We start from the raw sequence: 18,908 nt of genomic DNA, 5'->3' as shown, positions 1-18,908 counted from the left end.
TCAAATGAAAGATGCGCTTTTGAATTTACAACAAGATTTCTTTACACTAGGGAGTCTATGAAGCCACAAGCTACACAATAGCACAGCCACCAATCCAGCGACATCTCCGGATGGTTTCTTCCTGCCAAAACGCTTGTCTTTCTTCAGCAAATATATTAGCGCAAAGATGATATTATCACTACCATTACCAAAGGACTATAGGGATGAGAGAAAGATTCAGGAAAAACAAAAGATTTTCTACAATGCAGTTCTGGATATGATGGAATGGGTTTGGATAGGAATACCTAAGGATAAGACACCTGCTATGGATAATTCTATGCTATAGATACTCACTACTACTGTTTGGAATGGACCTGTCAGGGATCTGGTCAAAGATTTCTGGACTGGAATTCTACTAACCCACCAGACTGGATTCAGGTTGCTCGGGTTCTGCACTCAGCACGGCACTCTGGACGCTGCACGGAACTCTGGACTGGTTCTGACAGGTTGGTTCTGGGTTGCAGCTATCGGGTTAAAGCTCTGCTCTACTGGTTTGGATCTCTGGAATCTAGCAATAATTCTTAGAAAGAAAGCAGAAACAGCACAGCCAGGCTGTTCTTTTTGTTGCCCCTTCGAGGTCTGGGGTAAAATCTGGTTTCAGGATTTTAAAGGCCAGGCTGAGAAGGGTTCAGCTTTGGAATTGGGCCTCTCTGCTTTCAAATTTCTGGAGTCTTGGATATGGATTTCTCCTCTTGCAAATTGCTCCGCCAGCAATCAGTTGATGGGTGAATGTCTGTCTGTGTCGGTCCTAAGCTATCTCTATTTATGTATTTCCTAAAGGGGTGGGTAGGCTGAGTTATACTAGGCACACCCTTTAGGAATCCTATTAAATAGGGTCTGTCCTCGCCCCTGATTTTAGAAGGAAATGTGGTGTCATGAAGATGCTGTATTTTACAATCCAGGGAGGACCTCGCCTTTGTTTCTGCACAGTAAATCTATTTTGCATATAAAGCATATTTACAATATTACCAACTTGCTAGCAATAACATATTTACATCACAGATTTAGGGGAGCAAGTATCCATCCGAGTCCCATTTTAGTGAGAGCTTCGGTTCTGATTTGACAGTTTTTCGCACTTTTGGTTGGGTACTCAATGTCAGATTTGTCCAAGTTTGTATACATATATGCGCATGACATGTGGGCATAATCCTGTGAAGTTTCATATTTCTAGCATCCTCACAATTGCTACAAAACCCCAATTTCCGTAGTAATGTCTCTGAAAATAGCACAGAGTTCTGAGTAGTTTCAAAATGTGACCAGGATTTTCATGTTAACAACACTATATTTTACAGATTTTTACAATTTTGCACAGTTCTCTGTCAGTCTTTTTAAAACATATACTTTCTTGTGTTTTAAAGATACACATATCTGTCTGTCCCACCTCCAAAGCTTTGGTTTGCCAAGAGAAATCCAGGCCTCTCTTCCTGCTGGCAGGGGTTTTTGTTGACACTTGAATTTGCATACCCTTTCAATCCAGGAAGTCTCTTGTCTATCCCCAGAGCAGCAGAGCAAAATCCCCTCCCCTTTTCATTAGCAACTGACTGAGAGTTCCTGGGGCAGAGATCAAAAGGAAGGCACCTTTGTTTGGGGCACGCTGTAGAATTTGCCTTTGAAGTTCTGTGGCTGGCATCAGGGGTTACTTTAAAACACTTTGTTTAAAATTGTCTTTGCTAAAATAAACTTTACATTTTCAAAAATAGACACACAGATCTCTAATTCCACTTTTTGTACAACATAGAGATTGAATAGTGGCAACCTATATTGCTTTTGATGGAAAGTCACTTCTTTTACACAATTTGATTTTAATGTACAAGTTTAAACTCTCAGAGGGTAATTCATAGAATTTCGCAGAAAAGTGTCGCAAGCGGCTGGCGCAGAGTGTCCGCGTGCGATTGACTGCGCCAGGCACGTGCGCTAAAACCGATTTCCGCGCACAGCGTATTCATGGATTTTAGGCTCCCAAACCAGCCGTGGCGCACAGAATCGCAGCGACCCTGCAGCAGCGCCAGTTACGCCCCCAAGAACGCCCTTCCGCAAGGAAAAGCCATCAAAATCGCTAAATCATCGCAAAGGGCTGCGCTAACCCTGGACCAGTTCACCGGGCTGGCAAACAGCAAACGCCAAGCGGGGAACGTGTATTTCAGGGGTGCGCGGGAAGTTCCACACGCGATTGGCCCAGTGCGAGCAAGGTATGTGTATTTCAGGGGTGCGCGGGAAGTTCCACACGCGATCGGGCCTGGGGGAGCGGGCTACGTGTATTACAGGGGTTCGCGTGAACTTTCTCACGCGATCGGGCCTGGGGGAGCGGGCTACGTGTATTACAGGGGTTCGCGTGAACTTTCTCACGCGATCGGGCCTGGGGGAGCGGGCTACGTGTATTTCAGGGGTTCGCGTGATGTATCTCACGCGATCGGGCCTGGGGGAGCGGGCTACGTGTATTACAGGGGTTCGCGTGAACTTTCTCACGCGATCAGGCCGGGGGAGCGGGCTACGTGTATTTCAGGGGTTCACGTGAAGTCTCTCACGTGATTGGCCCCGTGCAAGCAGGGTACGTGTATTCCAGGGGTGCGCGGGAAGTTCCACACGCGATTGGCCCAGTGCGAGCAAGGGATGTGTATTTCAGGGGTGCGCGGGAAGTTCCACACGCGATCGGGCCTGGGGGAGCGGGCTACGTGTATTTCAGGGGTTCGCGTGAAGTTTCTCACGCGATCGGGCCTGGGGGAGCGGGCTACGTGTATTACAGGGGTTCACGTGAACTTTCTCACGCGATCGGGCCGGGGGAGCGGGCTACGTGTATTTCAGGGGTTCGCGTGAAGTCTCTCACGTGATTGGCCCCGTGCAAGCAGGGTACGTGTATTCCAGGGGTGCGCGGGAAGTTCCACACGCGATTGGCCCAGTGCGAGCAAGGGATGTGTATTTCAGGGGTGCGCGGGAAGTTCCACACGCGATTTCAGCAGGGTATGTGTATTCCAGGGGTGCGCAGGAAGTTCCACACGCGATTTCTGCAGGGTATGTGTATTTCAGGGGTTCTGGGGAGTACTACACGTGAATTGGCCGTGTGGGTCCTCCCAGGTGTATGCTCCACAACCTCCACGGCCCCTGCAGGCAGCCCACACCACGGGGGACTACCCTGCACCCCTGCTCATGTCCCGCAGGCAGCCCATCCACCATGGGCATGCCCCCCAGCCAACCCACATGTCACCTTGCACTACTGATCAACAATGCATGTCTCCCACCACCCCCACCCCCCAGCAGTGCAGGGGCAGCCTCCACCAGGCCCCCACTCATGTCTCCCACCACCCCCACCCCCCAGCAGTGCAGGGGCAGCCTCCACCAGGCCCCCACTCATGTCTCCCACCACCCCCACCCCCCAGCCACCAGGGGCACCCTCCACCAGACCCCCACTCATGTCTCCCACCACCCCCACCCCCCAGCCACCAGGGGCATCCTCCACCAGGCCCCCACTAATGTCTCCCACCACCCCCACCCCCCAGCCACCAGGGGCACCCTCCACCAGGCCCCCACCCATGTCTCCCACCACCCCCACCCCCCAGCCACCAGGGGCAGCCTCTACCAGGCCCCCACCCATGTCCCCCTGCACCACCACCCCCCAGCAGTGCATGGGCACCCTCCACCAGGCCCCCACTCATGTCTCCCACCACCCCCACCCCCACCCCCCAGCCACCAGGGGCACCCTCCACCAGGCCCCCACTCATGTCTCCCACCACCCCCACCCCCCAGCCACCAGGGGCACCCTCCACCAGGCCCCCACTCATGTCTCCCACCACCCCACCCCCAAGCAGTGCAGGGGCACCCTCCACCAGGCCCCCACACATGTCTCCCACCACCCCACCCCCAAGCAGTGCAGGGGCACCCTCCACCAGGCCCCCAATCATGTCTACCACCACCCCCACCCCCCAGCATCCAGGGTCACCCTCCACCAGGCCCCCACTCATGTCCCCCTGCACCCCCACCCCCCAGCAGTGCAGGGGCACCCTCCACCAGGCCCCCACTCATGTCTCCCACCACCCCCACCCCCCAGCCACCAGGGGCAGCCTCCACCAGGCCCCCACCCATGTCCCCCTGCACCCCCACCCCCCAGCAGTGCATGGGCACCCTCCACCAGGCCCCCACTTATGTCTCCCACCACCCCCACCCCCCAGCATCCAGGGTCACCCTCCACCAGGCCCCCACTCATGTCCCCCTGCACCCCCACCCCCCAGCAGTGCAGGGGCACCCTCCACCAGGCCCCCACTCATGTCTCCCACCACCCCCACCCCCCAGCCACCAGGGGCATCCTCCACCAGGCCCCCAATCATGTCTCCCACCACCCCCCACCGCCCTGCCACCATGGGCAGCCCCCACCAGGTCCTCACAATCCCCAATCATGTGCGTAATGGTCAGCCTCCACAGCCAAAAAGCCCTACCAAGTAACCCATTCACCCACATGGAAATGGAAATCACATGTTACACCCCCAATGTTCATGAAGCTAATGAAGCCATGTCCGTCACACACAATGGTTGCAATTGAATGGGAAAACACACAACATGACATGCATGAAACCAATGAGATGATACCACACAGTGAAGTATGCAAACAAAATTGTATTGAAAAAAAATAAGAATGCTAAAGAAAGAAAACTAACTACAATGTGAATGAGAAAAAAGTAAGCTGCATGTCCGTATGAAAAAATGAAACTTGAAATCCAAATAGAAAAATTTTTTGTCCAAAGTCAAATGTAAAAAAATCTCCATGCAATAAAGAACTATGTACAAAAATAACAAGGGTCCATGAGCCCAACTGAACAAAGGAAACCTACTAAAAAATCTACCTAAAAATCAACTATATACAAAAAGTGGAGCAGTGTCCGTCGACTCCAAATCATAATACGAAAGAAAGGAAACCTAAAACTAAAGAACTATATACAAAGGCGGCGGGCAAGTCCAGTGGCTCACTCTGTGGTGTCCCGGGCCAGGGCATCATCGAACTCCTGTTCGATGTCCCGGAGGCGGTCCAGTTCTATGGCCCCGAGGGTCCGCAGGGATGACGCTGTGTCCTCCTCCAACCCCCTGCGGATTGCCTCGAGGCACTCGGCCCGCCTCAGGGCCCTCCGCATGGAGTTCTCCGCCCTGACCATTGTGAGCCGCGCCTCTTCCGCCCGCCGCCGCTCCGCACCTATGGCGTGGCCCAACCGCTGCCACACGGAAGACACTCTCTGTCCTGGGTCCCCCTGCCCTCCGGCCGATGCCTGCCCCTCCGATGTCGAAAGCCCCGAGCCTTCATGGCTCCCACCATGTTGCTGCTGCTGCTGCTCTGCCTCTGCCCGTGCACTGCCTCCTGCTGCCTGCACATCCTCCGCCGGCTGGGGTGCACTTGTTGATGTGGCCACCCCTGCTGGACCACCGACTCCCGACTGTGGCAGGGATGCCTCCTCCACCAGCCTGGCCGCACCGTCAGAGGCAGCTCCACAGGGCACCCAGGTGACTGATGGGTGGGAAGATGGCACAGAGGACGACTGGCGCGTAGGGGGTCCAGTTGAGGAGGGGGTCGGAGCAAGCCCCATCAGACGGAGGAATCCGGCCTGGGTGACCTGTCCCAGCAGGCTGACGTGGTCAACGAGCCATTCGAGATGACGTGCAGTCTCTCCATGAAAAGACTGCAGGTCACCTCGCATGGCCCGTTGACGCAACGCCACACCAGCCAGGACAGGCTCAACACGGACCTGGATAGCCACGTCCGCAGGCAGAGGAAGGCCAGTTGACGTCAGCTCATCCCCTGCCTGGAAACGGGTCTGGACGTAGGCATCCCTGCTGGTGCAAGATGATGCAGGGACAGGATCGGGGACAGGATTGCACACAGGCACCTCCGCGGCGGCCTGTGCTGCCTCCTGTCCCTGGTCCTGGACTGCACCACTAGCACCAGTGGGATCCCCACCTCCAGACCCCGTCTCTGGTGCTTGCACGGCCTCCTCCTCCACCAGACCCCCCACCAACCTGGATGACTCCGTGCCATCTTCCCCTGTTGGGCCCTGTGGGGTCCCAGCTGCCCCTTCTGCTGCCGAGGAGTCCAACTCCAACCTCCGCCTCTTGGACCTCCCCCCGGCAGCTGCGGCCTGGGACGCGGCACCGGACTCCTCACTCCCCGACGAGATGACAACACGGGAGGGGAGCCGGGCCTTGCGTCTCCGGCTGGCGGTCGGATCCCCGCCGCTGTGCTCCACAGCACCTTCTCCGCCCTCTTCATCAGTTGACGCTGCAGACAGGGAGAAACAAAACACAGGCATCAGGGCACTGTACAATGGACACATACACACATGACAGTTGCACATGAGTGGCATTGGCAAACCTCAGACATGTCATTACAATCCCCAACACACATGTCATTGCAACTCGCACACATGAGCCATACCACAGCCATATCGCAACTGCCACCACCATCCATACACATACAACAGCATGAGCAGCCAAAGTTGACCCAGACATCACATGCAACACAGGAAGTGCACCACACATGTACACACACCACCACACTTGCATGCATGTGTACACCTCGGCCAAGTGTCGCACTGTTCAGACGGGCATCCATGTCACATCTGCCAATCAGGCTTACACATACCGCAGTCACATGCATCCATGTTGCATCACTGTTGCACCCTTGTCAAATACACACACATGCACATGTACACAGTGCTCATACATGCAGCCCAATACAACATACATGCGTGACATCACGGACATGTCTACTTACATACACATACATACAAACATGTGTGCACGCACAACTGCATTTGCCATGCAAGCCTACACACACAAGCACCATCCATGTCTCACACATTACAGCCCTCGCATGTGTCAGCCCCACGGCCATGTACACCCCCACCCATACTCGACCCCATACAAACAGATGTGCAACCTGCACAATACCGAATAATCACCACACGCACTGCTCACAATCAGGATGCATGTACACTCACCGCTCGACTCCAGACGGGTCTGCTTCTCCAGGACCTGGACATGGAGCGCTGGGGATATGCGTTCCAGGACCCCCATCTGTTCTTCCGACAAGTGGCCCCGGCGCCCCTTGGCATCCGCTGCCTTCAAGAGGCGCCGGGCCTTGTTCAGGGTCCTGGACCTGAAGTCCTCCCAGCGCTTCCTGACATGTTGTAAGTCCCGGACTGCCACCCCCTCCGCGTTGATGGCAGTCACGATGTCAGTCCAGATCCGAGTCCGTCCTTCCTTGTCGGCGCGGGAACTTCCGAAGAGGGCATCATACTGCCCCAGGACTTGCTCCACCAGGACACCAACTTCGGTGGCACTGAAGCTGGTGCCCCTCTGCCTCTCTGGCCGGGGGTTGTCAGTGGTCACAGATGGTGTTTGCCCCGACATGACAACCCCAGAGGCAGGAGTGGGTGGGCAACTGGGTCCTGGGGCTGGGCTGTGGAGCGATGGAATTCCAGTCGGGAGTCTTCGGTACCAGCAGGGGTGGTAACAGCAACAGCACCCCTGGCTGATGTGCAGGCAGCAAATGGCAGTGCACGTGGGCAGCAGGCAGTCAGGCAGCAGCAGATGGTAGGTGGGAGCGTGCTCGGGGCTCTGGGGGGCAGTAGTTCGGCCTTCTGGGCAGGAGCGTGGTCTTCCGTGTGCTTATGCGTGGCCAGCTTGGTACGGAGTGATTTGGCACGGGAAAATCCTGCACGTCAGCGTGAAAATCGAGGAAAGGCCCTTAGCGCGTAAGCGCGTCAGCATGCATACGCGATTCTATTGGACCAAAGGCCCTCAGCGCGTAAGCGCGTCTGTGACGTGACCCGCACGGGTGTTTCCCACACAGCACGTGATGACAGAGCACACGTGGAAAGACTGCACGTCAGAGTCTCATCGCGTGTGATTGGTGGAAATGGCCCTACACGCAGAAGTGACAAAGCGTGTAATAGGAGGAAATGTCCCTACACGCAGAAGTGACAAAGCGTGTAATAGGAGGAAATGTCCCTACACGCAGAAGTGACAAAGCGTGTAATTGGAGGAAATGTCCGTACACGCAGAAGTGACAAAGCGTGTAATTGGAGGAAATGGCCCTAGCGCGTACACGCCGCGTAAGTGACGCTGGACGTGTGGGCCTGTATAAAAGGTACGCGTAGAACACCACTTCCTTGTACGTGCTTTTCGTGGAGAGCGAGTGGGTGAATTCTGTACTTCTTGTCGTTTCACACGCGATTTACTTCACAGCGTTTCAAGTTCGTATTCCCTGTTACCTCTGACAGATTTTTCTCTTCTTTCGCTTTTACTGGTTTACCTGGGCCTGTTCCCTCAAACAGTGTTCCCTTCTACTGTTGTCCTGTCTCCTCAGACAGCGTACAAATCTTCTTTTGGCGGGGGTGTTGCCAACCAAACGTGCTCCTTTTACACGCTCGTTTACCAGGCAGACGGTGAGTCACGCACGTATCTAACATCTGTGCTTGCCCCGTGTGTAGCCTACCCCTTCAGAGGTCATTCTAGGCTGCGTGTGACACGCATACGTTCATTCTTGTGTTTCTGGGTGCCACAGCGTAGTGCAGGTTTTTCTTTCTGCACACGTGGTCTAGGAGGGGTTGCGTGCACGTCATCTCCCTTTTTTGGGCCTCCTGTGCGTTGCGTGACCCGTCATCTTTCCCCAGGGGTTACATTCAGCCTTGCTAGAGCACTAGGGTACAATTACCATCTGGTACCCAACCCCTTTGACCCCCAATTGCCCAGGACAATAGTCTACATCCACTCCCATACGCACATTAACATCAGTGCCATGGCTGGGAGGCGAGGATTCCGTAAGGGTGGCAAAGGTGGAAGAGCCACAAGTGGTGGCCGTGGTGGATCCGGTAGGGGACGTGGTCGTAACTTGCAGGGTGAGCCTGTCCCCCCATGTGTGGAGGACCAGTCACGGGCACCAATAATCCCCCCCCCTTGCCCCCTCCCATTGAGGCTGATGTGGCTGACACCATCCATGCTCAGCCCTTGTTGGACCAGCCCATTGTGGCACCAGACCTGGCTGACTCCATGGCTGACTTCCAGGTCAGCAGGGCTACGACACGTGCGCTGGTGCACGTTGATGCCATCATGCCACGTGGATCTGGGGCAGCAAGGTCATCTGCTGCACCAAGGAGGCAGGGCGGAGAGGCTGCAGGGGCAGCTGCGGCTCCATCCACCCCAGCCCTGACACACCCAGCCAGGACAGTGTCGGTCCTAGTCCATGCTGCTGACATTCCCCCTGACACCATCACACTAGACCCAATGCCTGCACCAACTCCCATGCTGAGTGTGCAATCCCACACTCCTGATACAGAGTCCACCAGGGCTCCTGCCCCTAGTGTCCAGAGCGGCGCAGGACACTCAGGATCACCACCACCTTCCAAGCGGAAGAGGAAGAGTGCTCGTCCGGCACAGGCTGATGCCCCAGACACGGCTACACAGTCCGGCCCGTCCAGGAAGCCCAGCTTCACGGATGACGAACTGAATGCACTTGTCGAGTATGTGTCCGGACATGACAACGCGATGGTCATTGTTGCAGGATCCAAGACCACACCTGCACAACGCCAGGCACACTGGCAGACCGTTGCGGACATCGTAAGTGCCCTTGGAATTGTGAGGCGCACAGCCAATGATTGCTATAAGCGCTGGAATGACCTAAAGCGCAGGGCAAAGAGTAAGCTGGCCTCAAGTCATGCCGCAACTCTAGTGACTGGAGGTGGGTCTCCAGTAGTAGACATGGAACTCACTCCACATGAGTCAGTCGCTGGGACCTACGTCACGGAGGAACAGATCCAAGGCGTGGGAGATCTGGCTGATTACGAGGCATTGTCCGGTGAGTGCACATGCATGTGTGTGTCATCCATGTGCATGGTGTGTGTGTGAGGGCTTCTGTTTGTGTGCCAGGTGAGAGTGTGTGCGCCTGAGTCGTATGGGTCAGCCATGTGCTTCATGCAATCCTTCCTGCGCAGCTGCATTTGGCCATAGCAGTATCCCTTCTGCCAACAGTAGACATCTAGGCCAACTGCACGCCAGTTGCCCTTGAAGTGTCACCTTGCCACAACATATTTGCTTATTTTTCACTGTTCATTCAGTCAGTTTGTTTGCATTCCACCACTTTCACTAGGCATGTCGCTGTCCACTAGTCACATGTCTGACATGGGTATGGTAAAGTGGAGTGACTTTGTTACCTGGATATCATTTGTACACACATGTCCCTGTGCAATTGGACCATTTCAGACTGGCAGCTCCAGGTGAAAAATCTGACCTGTTAGAATTAGAAAAGCAATTACATGCGGGAACTGGACTGAATGAATAGGTGCTGCCCTCCTCTCCATCTTCACTCAATTGCAATGGTACATGCCATCTGTGTGATGGCATGTGTGTTTCACCTGGCAATCACAGGCCAATGTGTGATGCCACTGCCAGGCAGCATGCAGAAAATGTGTTCATCTTCCATCTTGGTGTCATCAGTGTGTGCCTTTTGCCTGCACTTCATACGCAGTGAGGGTGCATGCATGGGAGGGTTTTAGTCATGTGGGACATGTGTCAATCAAGTACTGGTTCTCTTGCTTCTCAGCCCTCTTTGTGTGCCATGGTGCTAATGCCTGTTTCCATTTCTTTGTTTTCATGTCTTTGCAGGGGAAGACGCACCTGATACTGCTGGGGTTGTGGAGATGGTGCAGACCCAGGAGGGGTCCGAGGGCCGACCAACCACCAGTGAGGGACGTGGTGTGGTGGTGGGGGAGAACCCACAAGTGCTGCAGGTCGTGCTCTCAAGGGGTGTCTCTGGCTGCACCTCCCCCGAGCTGTACTCAGGTGTTGATTCGGATGAGACCTACGTGCCGTCGCAGGTGAGTGTTCCAGGGAGGGATTCTGTTCTGTCTCACCCACCTGCACCAGGGTCAGGACCCTCCATGGGGATGTCAGTGTTGGCAGCTACGCCTTCGGTGGTTACGGATGCAGGGTCACACTCCGCGACATCTGATCCTGTTCCTGGGCCAGCAGATCAGAGGGGGAATGCAGTCCTGCAGCCTCAGGCAGTGCCGGCACAGCAAGGCGCAGTTCGCCTTGCCCCAGACAGGTGTGGTGCCCGCCGACGTGGTGGCCGTACGCCACCCGGCAATACCGCATGGGAGCAATCCATTTACGGTATGGCAACCCAACAGGCTGCATCATCCGAGATGATGGCTCAGGCCATGGATAGGGTGGCCACTTCCATTGTCCCCCCAGAAAGGCTGATGGAGCGACTAGAGCAGGCAACCGACTCCATCTGCCAGTCACACAGGGAGGACATGTTGGGGTCCAACAGGGACAGGCGGGCGGCACTGGCGACTCTCCAGGAGGCCATCTCCATTGAGTCCCAGGGCCACAGGGAAGCCCTGAGGCAGGAGCTCCTTCACCTCAGGACGACTCTTGTTGAGCTTGAGGCTTCAACACACCAAAGGACAGAACAGCAGCTGGAGCGTCTCACCCGTACGCTCTCAGCTGAGATGCAGGCAACGAGGGCGGAGGTCCGGGCATCCCGTGAGTTGTTGCATGGGGACCTCCGCACACTCATCCTCCAGAACCAGACCTACCACACCCGCATGCTTGCAGCCATGGAGGAGCAGACTAGGGCCTTGCGTGGGCTGCCTCCCATAGTGCAACCACCTCCGGATGCAGCTGCACAGGGTGATAATAGCGACAGCAGTGATACTCCCACAATAGGGTAGCCGTGTGGGCCATGAGCCCATGGAGGTGTTTTATCTTCCCAGGATCCACGCAGGTGGGTTCTGGTGTGCATCCTGTCCTCGGACCTCCTGGGTGGCCTCCCCAACCCCCCCGGGTCCATCAATGGCCATTTTTGATTGTTTCTTATTTTTATTTTTATTTTGATTTCTTTTATTCCCAATTTTTTTGGGACGATCTGTTGGCTTCGATCTGTTGGCTTCCGTGGTTCCTGTGGGCATACGCTGCATTGTGGCTGGGCACATGCAGGCTTGTAATGTATTTGGTTCAGATGCTTGGGTTTGAGTCACACACACCCCTCCTGCTTCCCGTTTCCATGGGCTTGCAAAGGGTGTGCCCAAGTGACAGTGAATTACACAGTGACGTTGGACTCCCATGAGCTGTGTGGCCAGTCCGTAGTCAATACTGTGTATACATTCATAGTGCATATTGCTGTTGTGTTGTACACTGCATGTTGCATTGATGTGTAACTCTTCTTCTGTGTCTACCTCCCAATTTGCAGGTCCCTTCCTCATGTCCACACAAGGACCTCTAGTCTGGAGATGGGGACCATGTTGGCAGCAGTGCACCTACAACTCTACATGGCGACAACACTGCACAGTTGGTAGTGGTGGGAGTGCAGGCATTTCCAGGTGGTGAGACTACTAATATGTAACATTTGTGATGTCATGTTAATGGTACTACGTGCTCAAGTATGTTGTTGGTCCGGCATTGCTGTGAGCATTTCAGGTGTTGCAGGTTTCTAATAGTGCCACTGTGAGACATAGTGAGACTGATGTCATGTTGTGGGGATTACTTTGTTTACCTGCAATTAGCATGACATGGCACGGTGTGTCGTGTGGCGGTGCTGGGATTGGGTTGGCTGACATGGCACTGTCCTCTTGTTGCATTTTGCAAGTGGGTATTCATTTTAGCTGCTTCCATGTGTAACTTCACAAAACTGCATTGGTGGTGTCTGTGTGGGTAGGGATGCACACATTGTGACACTTCCAGGTGAACAATCTCAGGCTGACATGGTATTCCCGGTTCATTCTCCAGACATTCAGGATCAGTGTCAGGTTGAGTCATCATTGATTGTCAGATGGAATGTGCCAGGGCAGTGTGCACTCCACAGGGGTGTGATTTCTATGTGAAGTAATTAGCCACTAGCTGTGTACGGGCTGCCTCCCCCCGTGCCCTTTCCCCTCCCATGCGCAGCGGCTGTGCATGTGGTTGGGGATGTGGGGCCACCACCATGTCCACGGCCAGGCCCCGGCATGTTGCAACGTTGTGCAGGACACATGCTGCCACTATGATCCTGCACACTACTGGGGGAGCGTATAACAGCTGCCCGCCAGAACGGTCAAGGGAGCGAAAGCGTGACTTTAGCACTCCGAATGTGCGCTCCACTATGCCCCTGGTTGTAATGTGGGCTGTGTTATATCTTACCTGGGGTGGCGTGGTGGGGTTCCGAATTGGCGTCATCATGTGGGGGCTGAGAGGGTAGGCACTGTCCCCTGTGGAGGTGGTGATTGGTATCATTGGTGGGGTTGTGACCTTGCTCAGTATCCAACATGCATGCATGTGCAGTGGCATACATACTCACCAAGCAGCCATGTATCGCCATGCCGCCCAGCTTCTAGGTCCCGGCTTAGGGTGGACATTCGGTAAATGAAGCTGTCGTGGGTGGATCCGGGATAGTTGGCATATACTGAGGTGATGATTCCCTTGGCATTACATGCTACCTGCACGTTGATGGAATGCCAGTGCTTGCGGTTCCTATAGATGTGCTCAGATGCCCTGGGGGGATGTAGAGCCACATGGGTGCAGTCGATGGCACCTAGCACTTTGGGGAATCGTGCCACAGCGTAAAAATCCAGGGCGGCAGCATGCCTTTCTGCAGGTGTTCTGGGCAGGTATATGTGCCTGCGGACTGATGGGCGTGCAGTGATGATGTTCAAGACCTGGTGTAGGCAGCGTGACTGGGTGGCCTGTGACACCCCACCCACTATGGCACTTGTCCGCTGAAATGATCCAGTGGCTAAGAAGTGCAGTACATTGAGGACCTTCTCCAGGGGGCTGAGTGCTTGGGAGCACAGGGTGGGTGATGTGAGGTCATCCTCCCACTCACTCACCAGGTCCAGTATGATGTGTGGTGGAAACCTGTACCTCCCATACACCTGGTCATCAGGCATCCCGAAAAGGCTGGTTCTGGGTGTGAATATTCTGGCCCTGACTATCCTCCTCCTCCTCCTTTGGTAGCCCACTGCCACTGCTGCTAGGAACGGTATGTTCATCCTGCCGTCTGAGCTTGTTATTGTTAAAGTCCGCAAATTTATGCTTTGCGCGTGTTCTAGGCGAGCGTGTGACCCGCGCACCCCTGGAATCCAGTTCCCAGTCCAATAGCGTGTGGAAATTCACACGCACCACGGGATACAGGTTCGCTGCGTGTGTAAGTGCCCGCGCACCCATTAAATACACGTACATAGGCCAATCGCGTGTACGCGCACTTTTGTCCAATTACACGCGATGACACTCTGACGTGCAGTATCTCCACGTGTGCCCCGTCATCACGTGCTGAGTGGGGAACACCCGTGCGGGTCACGTCACAGATGCGCTTACGCGCTGAGGGACTCTGGACCAATAGAATCGCGTATGCGTGCTGACGCGCTTACGCGTTAAGGGCCTTTCCTCGGATTTCACGCTGACGTGCAGGATTTTCACGTGCCAAATCACTCCGTATCAAGCTGGCCACGCGAAAACACACGGAAGTCCACGCTCCTGCCCAGAAGGCCGAGTTACTGCCCCCCAGTGCCCGAGCAGCCTCCCACGTGCCATCTGCTGCTGCCTGCCTGCCTGCCTGCTGCCACCGTGCCCTGCCATTTGGTGCCTGCACATCAGCCATCTGCAGGGGTCCAGTTGCTGTGTCCACCCCTGCTGGAACTGAAGACTCCCGACTGGGATTACATCGCTCCACAGCCCAGCCCCAGGACCCAGTTGCCCACCCACACCTGCCTCTGGGGTTGCCATGTCGGGCACTTGCACATCTGGCACCAGTGGCAACCCCAGGCCAGAGGGGCAGAGGGGCACCAGCTTCACTGTCACCGAAGTTGGTGTCCTGGTGGAGCATGTCCTGGGGCAGTATGATGCCCTCTTTGGATCGTCCCGCGCCAGCAAGGAAGGACGGCAGAGGATCTGTGCCGACTGTGTGGTTGCCATCAACGCGGAGGGGGTGGCAACCCGCGACATCCTGAAGATCAAGAAGCGCTGGGAGGACTTGAGGTCCAGGACCCTTGTGAAGGCCTGGCACCTCGTGGAGGGGGGCCGGGGCCGCATGAGTTCCATCCAGATGAGGGTCCTGGAACGCGTACGCCCAGCGCTCCACGCCCAGATCCTTGAGAGGGAGGCCCGTCTGGAGTTGAGCGGTAAGTGTCCATGCATTACTGTGTGAGACAGGGCATGTTGCGGTGTGCTGGTTCTATGATACTTGCCTGTATGTGTGCCATAGGCCATGTATGCATGTATGTGTGCAGGGACATCATGGTAATGCATGTGCGACCAGTGATGTGTGATGCACATGGTTGTTGCATGTGTTGAAATGCCGCATGGGGAGCCCTATGCAGATTTTGAACATGAGAGCATGCCAGTCTCTGTACCTGGACATGGGTGGGGGTGAGGGATGGGTGCTGATGCCAGGTACATATATGGTAGCCATGTCTGTGTGCCTGACCTGCGTGTCTGTGACTTGTGCATGCCATGGATGCATGACACATGTGTGTGACAATGCACAGATTCAGTAAAGCAGCCAAATTACCCTTGTATCCGCTGTGTTTGGTGTGTTTGGGGCCAGATGGATGTGACTGAGGTGAAGTGTGTGCATGTGATGGGCATGAGCCATGATGCATGTGAGTTACATATCATTGAATGTTTCAAGAGTCCATTGGACATGCATGGAAATGTCCATGGCATGCACCATGCCTGTTACTGTGTGTGTTTTGCCTGGACTGACCCATGTGTTGTGGAGGGACATTATGGAAGTGTACTTTGACAGTGGTGCTCATCTGCTATTGCTTCCTGTCTAGGGACCATTGTACAGTGCCCTGATGCTTGTGTTCTTTGTCTCCCTCTACGCAGCGGCTAGTGAAGAAGAGGGCGGAGACGGCGCTGTGGAGCAAGGCGGCGGGGATGCCCCCACGGCTGCAGCGGAAGGGGTGGGTGAGCCCCCACAGGGGCCTGCTAAGGTGGGAGACGGTGAGGAGCCATCCAGGTTGGTGGTTTGCACAGAGGAGGAGGAGGCCGCCACTGGGGCACACATGGGGCCTGGTGGGGGCATCCCTGCTGGTGCAAGTGGTGCAGTCCAGGGCCAGGGGCAGGAGGCAGCACAGGTCACCGTGGAGGGGCCTGTGCATGTCGCTGTCCCTGACCCTGTGAGTGCACCACCATGCACCAGCAGGGATGCCCTGTCCCAGGCCTGTCCGCAGGTAGAGGGGATGTCCATGTCACCTGACTCCCCTCCACCTGCGGACGTGGGAACCCCTGGCCGTGCGGAGAAGGTCCTGATTGGGGTCGCGATGCGCACGGCTGTGATTCGTGATGCCGTGCGTGCTTCCCGGGAGGAGCACGCACGTCATCACGAAGTGCACCGTGCCGACGTGGCCCAATTGGGATCGGCCATGTTCGGGGGTTTCCTGCATGTGTTGGCCAATGTGGCGGCCCTCTCCTCCTCTGTGCAGGCTATCCACCAGTCGTTCTCCTTGCCGTCTTCCAGCCCAGATGCCACCAGGGCCCCCTGTGGACCTGCCCCGACCAATGCAGCCAGCTCGGTGGGGATCCCATCCCTGCCACAGTCGGGAGTCAGAGATCCAGCAGGGGTGGACACCAGAGCAACTGGACCCCAGCAGATGGAGGATGCGACGGCATCATCGGGCAGGGCACGTGCACGACGGCGTCGGTGGTTTCCATCAGCCTGGATGCCGTCGTGCTGGCACAGGCAGTTGCGTCGGAGGCAGCAGCAGGCTCAACGTGGGAGGCATCATGGCTCGGGGCCATCAACATCAGGGGTGCAGGCATCGGCCAGAGGGCAGGAGAACCCTGGAATGGGAGTGGCTTCCGTGTGGGAGCGGTTGTGCCAGCGGATAGGTGCGGAGCGGCAGCGGGCAGAGGAGGAACGGCTCACGATGGTCAGGGCGGAGGACTCCATGCGGAGGGCGCTGAGGCGGGCTGAGTGCCTCGAGGGTCTTCGCAGGGAGTTTGAGCTTGACACTGCGTTATCCCTGCGGGACCTCGGGGCCAGGGAACATGCCCGCCTCCAAGCCATTGACCAGGAGTTCGATGATGCCCTGGCCCATGACAACAACCAGTGAGCCATCCGAATAGCCCGCTGCCTTTGTATATAGTTGTATAGTTAGGGTTAGGTTTCCTTTGTTTTTTTGATTTTTCTTTTGGTTGCGATTGGACAATGCACCACCTTTTTGTACATAGTTCAGTTTTTAGTTAGTAGTCATAGTTAGGTTTAATTTGGTTGGGCTCATGGACCCAGGATGATCTTCTTCATGGTTCTTCATTGGCTTATTTTAATTTTTCAGATTATTTTCTTGGACATTCATCTTGTTTTGTTTGATTTGCTTTGTGTTTTTTCTTATTTCATTTCCATTCTACTTGCTGTTCAATACATATTATTATTTTAATCTTCAATGTGTCGTATCATCTCATTGCTTTCAGGCATGTCATGTTGGGTGTTTTGTCATTCACTTGCAGCCATTGTGTGTGACAGACATGTGTTGAATTGCATTATTTAAATTGGGGTTGTAACATGTAATTGCCTTTGATATGTGGGTGGGTGTGATAGTTGGTTGGGCCTTTTGGCAGGGGAGGATGGGCATTACGGACATGATTGGGGAATGTTGGAACCCAGGTGCAGGGGGGCATGGATTGGACATGGGTGGGGGCCTGCTGGCAGGTGCCCCACAGTGCTGGGGGGGTGGGGGTGGTGGTAGACATGAGTGGGGGCCTGGTGGAGGGTGCCCCTGGTGGCTGGGGTGTGGGGGTGGTGGGAGACATGAGTGGGGGCCTGGTGGAGGGTGACCCTGCACTGCTGGGGTGTGGGGGTGGTGGGTGACATGAGTGGGGGCCTGGTGGAGGGTGCCCCTGGTGCTGGGGTGTGGGGGTGATGGGAGACATGAGTGGGGGCCTGGTGGAGGCTGCCCCTGCACTGCTGGGGTGTGGGGGTGGTGGGAGACATGAGTGGGGGCCTGGTGGAGGGTGACCCTGCACTGCTGGGGTGTGGGGGTGGTGGGAGACATGAGTGGGGGCCTGGTGGAGGGTGACCCTGCACTGCTGGGGTGTGGGGGTGGTGGGAGACATGAGTGGGGGCCTGGTGGAGGGTGCCCCTGCACTGCTGGGGTGTGGGGGTGGTGGGTGACATGAGTGGGGGCCTGGTGGAGGGTGCCCCTGGTGGCTGGGGGGTGGGGGTGGTGGGAGACATGAGTGGGGGCCTGGTGGAGGGTGACCCTGCACTGCTGGGGTGTGGGGGTGATGGGAGACATGAGTGGGGGCCTGGTGGAGGGTGCCCCTGGTGGCTGGGGGGTGGGGGTGGTGGGAGACATGTGTGGGGGCCTGGTGGAGGGTGACCCTGGTGGCTGGGGGGTGGGGGTGGTGGGAGACATGAGTTGGACATGGGTGGGGGCCTGCTGGCAGGTGCCCCACAGTGCTGGGGGGTGGGGGTGGTGGGGGACATGAGTTGGACATGGGTGGGGGCCTGCTGGCAGGTGCCCCACAGTGCTGGGGGGTGGGGGTGCAAGGGGACATGAGTTGGTGGTCATTAGTTCAAGGAGACATGTGCCTTTGCTGGGGGGCATGCCCATGGTGGGTGGGCTGCCTGCGGGACATGACCAGGGATGCAGGGTAGTCCCCTGTGGTGTGGGCTGCCTGCAGGGGCCGTGGAGGGTGTACAGGGTACACCTGGGAGGACCCACACTGTCAAATCACATGTGGAACTTCCCGCGCACCCCTGATATACACGCGCCCAGGCTATTCGCGTGTGGAACTTCCCGCGCACCCCTGGAATACACGCGCCCCCAGGCTATTCGCGTGTGGAACTTCCCGCGCACCCCTGAAATACACGCGCCCAGGCTATTCGCGTGTGGAACTTCCCGCGCACCCCT

Source organism: Ambystoma mexicanum, chromosome 6p, assembly GCF_040938575.1.
Source record: "Ambystoma mexicanum isolate Mex_15411 chromosome 6p, UKY_AmexF1_1, whole genome shotgun sequence".
Classification (NCBI taxonomy): Eukaryota; Metazoa; Chordata; class Amphibia; order Caudata; family Ambystomatidae; genus Ambystoma; species Ambystoma mexicanum.
This window is presented reverse-complemented; position numbering follows the sequence as displayed.